General features: G+C 30.2%; 1 long non-coding RNA gene across 1 annotated transcript; it reads right to left on the reverse strand.

Annotated features, from left to right (window-relative positions):
* Positions 1–6169: 6169 nt before the first annotated feature.
* Positions 6170–9212, reverse strand: LOC110016058 (uncharacterized). Its single transcript, XR_002874902.2, has 3 exons — positions 9003–9212; positions 8629–8756; positions 6170–6292 (listed from the first exon to the last, which is right to left on the reverse strand). It is a non-coding gene; the product is annotated as an uncharacterized LOC110016058 (long non-coding RNA).
* Positions 9213–9469: the final 257 nt, after the last annotated feature.

Here is a 9469-nt window from a genome sequence, read left to right on the forward strand (position 1 = left end):
TGTGACCAAAATTCTTTATTTGTAGGTATTTTATTGGATCAATATTTGCGGTTATAGGGGGTCAAACGTCACAGGAAGACGATAAAAGTGCTTTTTAGTTTTTTTACCCCTGAACCTTGTTAGACCGGAACCTTCTTCGCCTGCAGCCTCACCCCCTCGGACTTGAACTACCTCATAGTCTGGACTTAAGTGACCTTTGGACTCAGCCCCTGTCGCGTTCCAAACAGGAAGTACATGCTGGGTCCAAGAAGCCAGAATCCCAAAGACGTTTTTTATTTTTGTTTTTTTTATAAACCGGCCAATCGGATTTCTCAATAAAAGTAGGCAGGTTCGGCTGGCCCCCACGTCTAACGTTCAAAACGTCTGACAGTCGCCCGCTTCCAAGTCGAACGAGTGTGGCCTTCCAACAAGCTCACTCCTAATTGGTGAGATAGGTTGCCATGGAGACAGTGACCAATCACTGCTTATGGACGACATCTAAATGGAGATGTCCAAATCACAAATCAATTGCAATTGAATTGACTTTGTTTTGGTGGATCCGGAATTTTCTATGGAAGACGTCACACTATCAGTTTTCTAATACAATTAACAGTTGCTAGCTAGCTAGTTACAAACAACAACAAAAAAGCTGCAAAGTTTCCCACAAAGTGCGTAGATCTAATCCTGCGCCTGTCTGCTGGATGGATATGTCCTTTACTCCGTCCTGACGACATCACCACGCCCCCTAAAGCAAGTCGACACATCAAAGGAGTCACTTTAGTCACAATACTGTTGCCAAACGTCGTCCGTAAGCAGTGATTGCTCCGAGTTGGTCTGATCGTTTGTACATCATTTCTATGGCATTACTCTCACCAATCAGGAGTCAGCTTGTTGGAAGGCCACATTTCTACTAATTGAAAGCGGGCTACACGAAATCATTCAGTAGAATTTTTAGGAACATTATTTATTTAATTTCCAATAGGTGTTTTTAAACAGAAAAAGAATACCTTGAATTCTGGGATTAACAAAACCTCACTTTCGTAAAAAGTATTATTAATTTTTTTATGTTTTTACAGGTTTTTACCTTAAACTTGTCTTAACCTTTCTTTTTTGTTTTTTTAGCCTAACTTTTCCCTTAACTATTATTTTTTTTTCTTACCCTTCTTACCATAATTCTTCCTTTAATGTTTAACTTATTTTTACCTTATTTTTTAACTTTATTTTTATCTTAACTTTATCCTAACTTGTTTTTTGTGTGGTTTTTTATACCTTAACATTCATTTCAACTTTAAAGTTGTTGTTTTTTTACCTTAAGTTTATCCTAGCTTTTTTTAAAATGACTGAAAAATTTATCTTATCTTTGTATATTGTTTAACCTCAGCTTTTCCTTAACGTTTTCTTTATCCCTTAACTTCTCCTTTAACTTTTTTTGCCTTAACCTTTCCTTTAAATTTTCCCTACTATTTTAACCCTTATCTACTTTAAATGTATTTAATCTTTTTATAATTTTCCTATTAGCTTGTTCTTACCTGTTTTTTAACTTTCTTTTTACCTTGACTTTATCTCAACGTTCTTTTTATATAGTCTTTACCTGACTTGTTTTTATTCTTTTTTTTGTACCTTTACTTCATAAGGTAAAGAACTATAGGGTAAGGAAATAAATAAAACATTTATTTATTTACCTTAACTTTTCCCTTAAATATTTGTTAATCTTTCTTTACCTTAACTTTTTCCTTTTCCCCTAACTTTATATTAGCATTTTTTTCATTTTTTTACTTTCACTTTATCTGACTTTTTTTTTACCTTAATTTATAAGGTAGGATAAAGAACTATAAAGTAAAGAAATAAATTGAAAAAATATTTATTTAACTTAACTTAAATCTTAAGGTTTTTTATTTTACCTTAACTTTTTATTTATTTTTTTACCTTAACTTTTTATTTATTTTTTCACCTTAACTTTTCCTTACCTTAACTTTCTTAACCTTTCTTTCCCTTACCTTTTACTGTGTTTTACCTTGCCTTCTCCCTTATCTATTCATTTTTACCTTATTATCTTTTTTTCCCTTAATTTTTCCCTTAACGTTTTAAGGGGTTTTTTCCTGAAAAAAATTTCTTTTTACTTTTTACCTCAACTTTATCTAACTTTAACTTATAAGGCAAGGTAAAGAACTAAACTTAAGTAAAGAAATACATTTTTTAAAATGATTTCTTTACCTTAAGTTTTTCCTTAACTTAACTCTTACGTTTTTTTTACCTTAACTTCTTTTTTTTTTTTTACCTTACCTTGTCCTTACCTTAACCCTCCTAACCTTTCTTTACCTTAACTTTTTCATTTTTCCATAACTTCTTTTTACCTTAACTGTATATTTTTTACCCTTACTTTTTCCTTTACTATTATTTTTTACCTTTTTTACCCAAAATTTATCTAAACTTTTCATATTTTGTTTTTAACCTTAACTTTATCTTAACCTTTTTTTATTTATAAAATGTTTTTACCCTTTTTCCATTATTACCTTAACTATTCCCTTAACTACTCATTTTTACCTGTTTGTCGTTTTTTCCCTTAACTTTTCCCTTAACATTTTAGTTTTGTTTTTCCTGAAGTTTTTTTCCCCTAAATTTTATCTTAACATTTTTATTTTTTTAATTTGTTTAAGTCTTATGTTAACTTTATCCTTAACTCCCTTAATTTTTACCTCAAATTTATGTAAAAAAATTACCTTAGCTTTTTCTTATTTGTTTCCCTTAGCATTTCCTTTAACTGTTTTTGCCTTACATTTTCCCTTACTTTTTCTTTGACCTTTTTCTACCTTAAATTTATTTAATGTTCTTACATTTTTTTTTACCTTATCCTAACACTTTTTGTTTATTTTTTACTTAACTTAATTTCTTTTTACTTTTTTTACCTTAACTTTATCTAACCTTAACTTATAAGGTAGGGTAAAGAACTAAACTTAAGAAAAGAAATAAATCAAAAACAATATTTTCTTACCTTAACTTTTCCCTTAACTATTGTTAATCTGTCTTTACCTTAACTTTTTCTTTTTCCCTTAACTTTATCTTAGCAATTTTTTCATTTTTTTTTTACTTTAACTTTATCTTAGTTTTTTTTTTTTACTTTATTCTTATCACCCTTAATTTCTACCATAAATTTATTAAATCTTTTTATATTTTCTTAACCTTAGCTTTTTCTTATTTTTTTTTCCTTAACCTTTCTTTTAACTGTTTTACCTTAACTTTATCTAAGCTTAACTTATAAGGTAGGGTAAAGAACAATAAAGAAATAAATTAAAAAAAAATATTTATTTACCATAACTCAAATCTTAAGGTTTTTTATTTTACCTGAACTTTTTATTTATTTTTTTACCTTAACTTTCTTAACCTTTCTTTACCTTAACTTTTACTGTGTTTTACCTTACCTTCTCCCTTATCTATTCATTTTTACCTTATTGTCTTTTTCCCCTTAATTTTTCCCTTAACGTTTTAAGGGTTTTTTTTCCTGAAAAACTTTCTTTTTACTTTTTTACCTTTACTTTATCTAACCTTAACTTATAAGGTAAGGTAAAGAACTAAACTTAGGTAAAGAAATAAACTTTTAAAAATGATTTATTTACCTTAACTTTCCCTTAACTATTGTTGATCTTTCTTTACCTTAACTTTTTCCTTAACTTAACTCTTACGTTTTTTTTTACCTTAACTTCTTATTTATTTTTTTACCTTAACTTTCTTAACCTTTCTTTCCCTTACTTTTTACTGTGTTTTACCTTACCTTCTCCCTTATCTATTCATTTTTACCTTATTGTCCTTTTTCCCTTAATTTTTCCCTTAACGTTTTAAGGTTTTTTTTCCTGAAATAACCTTTCCCTTAACTATTGTTGATCTTTCTTAACCTTAAGTTTTACCTTAACTTAACTTTTATGTGTTTTTTTACCTTAACTTCTTATTTATTTTTGTACCTTAACCTTTCTTTACCTTAACTTTCTTAATCTTTCTTTACCTTAACTTTTTCATTTTTCCCTAACTTCTTTTTACCTTAACTTTATATTTTTTACCTTTACTTTTTCCTTTACTATTGTTTTTTACCTTTTTTATCCTAACTTTATCTAAACTGTTTATATTTTGTTTTTAACCTTAACTTTATCTTAACCTTTTTTTCGCTTTACTTATAAAATGTTCTTACCCTTTTTTTTTTACCTTAACTATTCCTTTAACCAGGAGCCAGATGTATTGGCAAAGCTCCGCCCCTTCGATGATGCGGATGCCCCAGGCAAACCCGTAGAGACAGAGACAGAAGCAGGAACTCACTGGATCGGGGATGGTGTTCCTCCAGGCCGTTCTCCTGCACATCCTGTCACCCAAAAAAAAAGACAATAGTAGCATTTAAAAAGATTCCAAGCCCTGCGGTACTCCATAAGGGATTGGAGTTTGTTTGGGGGCCACTTTGTTTACTTAACCTTATATTCCCACATTATTATCTGAAAATCTTTTTCTCAAAATAAAGTCTAAAGCAAACCAAACAGACACACCTGAAAGTACATCTATGTAGCTGCTCCACATACTTAGGAAGTGTAGTTACTCTTTAGAAAATTAACATTGAACTAATTTAATCGGTTTTTCATTAGCTTTTTTGTGGCTGAACAGCTACAATTTTCACATCAAAAATCAACAAAATGAATGAAAAATAATCAAAGAGAGAAAGAAATAAATGTAAAAAATTCAAAATAGCAATCAGGCACCGGCTTACTTCTGGTCAAATCTGAATTTTTCAAATTAAGACTAAAGTGAACAGAAATAAAATTCTGTTCACGCTTCAAAATGGCCACATCTCAAATCCCAGCTAATTTCCTCCACATATTTATTAAAAATACTTGAGGTACTTTAAACAATTATATACATTTTTTTACGCTCCAATGATTTGGTATTATTTAAATTGTTTTTATTTGCATTTTGCTAGCTCAAGAGCTTCAATTTTCACATTAAAAAAAATCAACAAAACAAATAAATAAATAAACAAGAAAATACAGAATAGTAATCAAGCATCTGCTCACTTTTGGTTAAATCTAAAAGTTTCAATTTAAACTAAATTAAACACACAAAAAACACGTCTACATATTAAATCACGGCTAATTTTATCCACATATTCAATAAAAGTAAAATAGAAATAGAGGTACTTTTAGCATTGAAATAAACATCTAAAACCCCAAACAACTTTTAAAATGATTTAACATTCTTGTATTTGTGCTCTTGTCACTAATTACTTTAAACATCAACAAAACAAACTTCCGATTAGCTTAAAAACATGTAAGCTAGCATATGCTAACTTCTGCTCCAAAAGGAAACTTTCAAAATAAACTGTGTAAAAATGAACTTAATTCGTATTCGTACAAAAAACGGCTACATCCTAAATTACAGCAGTTTTTCTACACATATTTAATGGAAATAAAGCTACTTTTAGCATTTATATACATTTGTTCTTTAGCCCAAATTACTTTACCATTTAACCTGCTTCTATTTGCGTTTTTGTAGCTAAATAGCTATAAATTCCACGTTAAAAAAAGAAAAAATTAGGTTTCGACAAGCTTAATCAAAGTGCTCACTTCCGGTTAAATCTGAAACTTTCACATTAAAACTAAAGTCAACAGAAAACACGGCCTACCTACTGAATTACAGCTAAATGTATCCACATAGTTAATTTGAAAAAAGAGAGGATTTTTAATATTTTTTTAGTACAAGTTACTTTTGGATTCTTACAGACGCTTTTATCTGAGCTTTAGTAACTACATACCTACCATTTCCATGTCCAAATTCAACACAAACAAGCGGACTCCTGCTCCCTTCTGGTCAAAACAAACCCGAATGACTGCTGTTTAAACCAAAAAGGACAAGCGGTATCTTATTTTTTTAAATAATTTTATGTCACTTCCTGCGTCTTCTGCTGTCTAATTCCTCAGTGAATGATTGTTTTTCTCCCCACAGTCGCTGACTGCTTTGTTTGACGACGTCAACGTGTCTCTGCCCTTTTTTTTTAACACAAAAGTGTGTATTGGCCTCCAAATTTAAATGGACAAAAACACCAAATGAATGTCTCCATGTAAATAACACATTTCTTTGTGCACCAAACCACAACACTACAACGTACAAAACAAACTATGAAGTACCACAGAAACTACAGCAAAACAGGTGGAGGAGAGCGCCAAGCTGCAGTGGAGACTGGTTGTAGCCCCGCCCCCTTCTCATGGTCTGCTTTTGTGCATTTTGAAGGTCGTCTCCATCAGTGTGGGTCCAACGGCAGCCACGCCTTCATGCACCACACCTGAGAATAGAGGATTCAAGATTCAAAGGGTTTATTGTCATGTGCACAGTAAGAAACCTTAGCTTTTTCTTATTTCCTTTAAATATTTTTACCCTAACTTTTCCTCTAACTTTCCCCTTGCTTTTTTTACCTTATTCTGCCTTAAATTTATTTAATGTTCTTACATTTTTTTTACCTTATCTTAATGTTTTTTAATCTATTTTTTACCTAACTTCATTTTTTTTTACTTTTTTACCTTAACTTTATCTAACCTTAACATATAAGGTAGGGTAAAGAACTATAAGGTAAAGAAATATATTTATTTACCTTAACTTTTCCCTTAACTATTTGTTAACCTTTCTTTACCTTAAATTTTTCCATTTCCCTTAACCTTTTTTTTTTATATTAAAAGTTTTTATTTTATCTTAGATTGTTTTTACCTTACCTTTTCTTTACCTTTCTTTACCTTAACTTTTTCCTTTTCCCCTTAACTTTGTCTTAGCTATTTCTATATATTTTTTTATTTTCATTTTTTCTTACTTTTTTTTAGATTAACTTTATGTAAACGTTCTTTTTTTTCATTTAATTTTCCCTTAACTTTTCTAATTTTTTACCCTTACTTTTTCCTTAACTATTATATTTTATTTTAAAAAAAAATTTTGCCTTAACATTTTTTCCCTGAAACTTTAAACAAAAGTAAGGGTTAATTTTGTTTAACCCTTTTCTTAACTTCATCCTTAACCCCCTTAATTTTTATCTTAAATTTATCTAATCTTTTAACGTTTTTTTAACTTAATCTTTTTTATTTTTTTTACCTTAACTTTCTCTTAAGTATTTTTTTACCCTAACTTTTACCTTGCCCTTTAACTTTTCCCTTGATTCTTCTCTTAACTACAGTGGCCCTAAAGAGCAAACCACTTTTAAAAAATCCCTCAGCGAAAAAATATTGTAAAGATCAAGAAGAACAAACTGGAAAAAAGTAGTGCTGTTGTTTTTCTTTTTCCCCTAACATTTCTGTGAATTTTTTCCCTTCACATTTTTCTTAACTTTTCCCCTTTCATTCAAAAATGATGACTTTACATAAATAGAAAAATGTATGTAAATGCATGTTAAAGGCTTCTGCTTGTAAACCTAACATTTAACCGTTGACGCCATCAAAGTTAATCAGTTGATTCTGACGAGGAGAAAAGCAGCTTTTCGGTTTGGCTTTGCACCGACATGCAGCGCATAAATACGTAAAGTCTTGCTTCACGGTGCAAAGCCACTTTTCTCCACTGAAATGAAGTCCCTTAAAATGGACATTTTACCCTAGCTTGTCCCCTTTAACATTTCCCTTACCCTTTCCCCTTGACATTTTTTTCCTTAACTCTTGATTGTTTTTACCAGATTTTATTGTAATTTATCTTAACTTGTTTTTTACCACATTATTATTTATTAATATTTTATTTATTTATTTTTACTTTAATATTCTTACATTTTTTTACTCATCTTAAAGTTTTTTTATCTATTGTTTTCTTAACTTATTTTTATTAATTTTTTGTACCTTCACTTTATAAGGTAAATAAATAAATAAAACATTTATTCATTTACATTAACTTCTTCCTTTTCCCTTAACTTTTTCTTAGCAATTTTTTCATTTTTTTTACTTTAACCTCTATCTCACTTTTTTTTTTACCTTATCCTTAACTCCCTTAAATTCTACCCTAAATTTATTTAATCTTTTTAAAAAATTTGAACCTTAGCTTTTTCTTATTTTTTTCCCTTAACATTTCCTTTAATTTTTTTTACCTTAACTTTTTCCTTTTCCCCTTAACTTTGTCTTAGCTATTTCTAAATATTGTTCTATTTTTACTTTATCTTACTTTTTTGCCTTGACTTTATGTAAACTTTCTTTTTTTCATTTACTTTTCTCTTAACCTTTCTAATTTTTTACCCTTACTTATTCCTTAACTGTTATATTTACCTTTTTTTATCCTAACTTTATCTAAACTTTTTATATTTGTTTTTTTACCTTTACCTTGTCTAACTTTTAATTTTTTTTTACCAAAATCGTAGTGTTGTCTACTATTTTGAATTGTTTTTAATTGTTTTTAACCTTTTACTTCATCTTAACTTTTTTTTCCCTTTACTTCTCAAATGTTTACCCTTTTCCTTTTTACCATTTTTTAACTTAACTTTCCCCTTAAAGTTTTAAGTTTTTTTTTTTGCCTTAACTTTAGACAAAAATAAGGGTTAATTTTGTTTAACCCTTTTCTTAAATTTATCCTTAACCCCTTAATTTTTATCTTAAATTTATCTAATATTTTAATATTTTTTAACTTAATCTTTTTTACTTTTTAACCTTAACTTTATCTAACCTTAACTAATAAAGTGAAACTGATTGTAGCCCCGCCCCCTTCTCATGGTCTGCAGGTCCACATGGTGCTTTTGAAGGTCGTCTCCATCAGCGTGGGTCCAATGGGGGCCACACCTACATGCACCACACCTGAAAATAGAAGTTAGGACGTGTACAGGATACTGAAATTTCACACATAACATAAATTTACATATAACTATGCAAAATAAAGACGTTGTGCAAATTCTAAATGTGCAAGAACAGTAATAATAAACGATTATTAACAATAAGGATGCAGTTTGTTGTTCCAGACTCCTGTCAGCTGTTAAGGTGTCTGATGGCAGACGAAAGAAAGAGTTCCTAAATCTGGTGGTCCTGCACTTCACACTCCTGTACCTCCGTCCCGAGGGGAGGAGAGTGAACAGTCCTCGTTGCGGGTGGGTGGGGTCCTTTATGATGGAGGCAGCTCTCCTGCAGACTCTGCGTTTGTAGATGCTCTGCAGCGATAACAATCCCAAACAAACAGACACACAAAGATGCACAAGAACACAGAGGTCCCACTCTGATGGAAACCAAATGCACAAAACACAGAATAAACAGAACAAGCAGAACCAAATACGGCCACAGGCGGAACGCTCTGTAACCATGGTAACAGCATTGTTGCAGGGAGGGGTCTTGGCCAGCAGAGGGCGCCGTTGCTTTAGCTTTGAAGCAGACAGCCCCAATAAAGTAAAACATGAAAATGACCAAATTGGTGACTTTTAATTAAACAAAATGAACTTTTTTGATGTGATTATGACAAATATATGCAAAATATAGACATTTAAGTACATTTTTCTGTGTTTTTTTGCTCACCTTCCAGT

The sequence above is a fragment of the Oryzias latipes genome, chromosome 2 (assembly GCF_053564925.1).
Source record: "Oryzias latipes strain Hd-rR chromosome 2, Olatipes_Hd-rR_3.1".
NCBI classification, from domain to species: Eukaryota; Metazoa; Chordata; class Actinopteri; order Beloniformes; family Adrianichthyidae; genus Oryzias; species Oryzias latipes.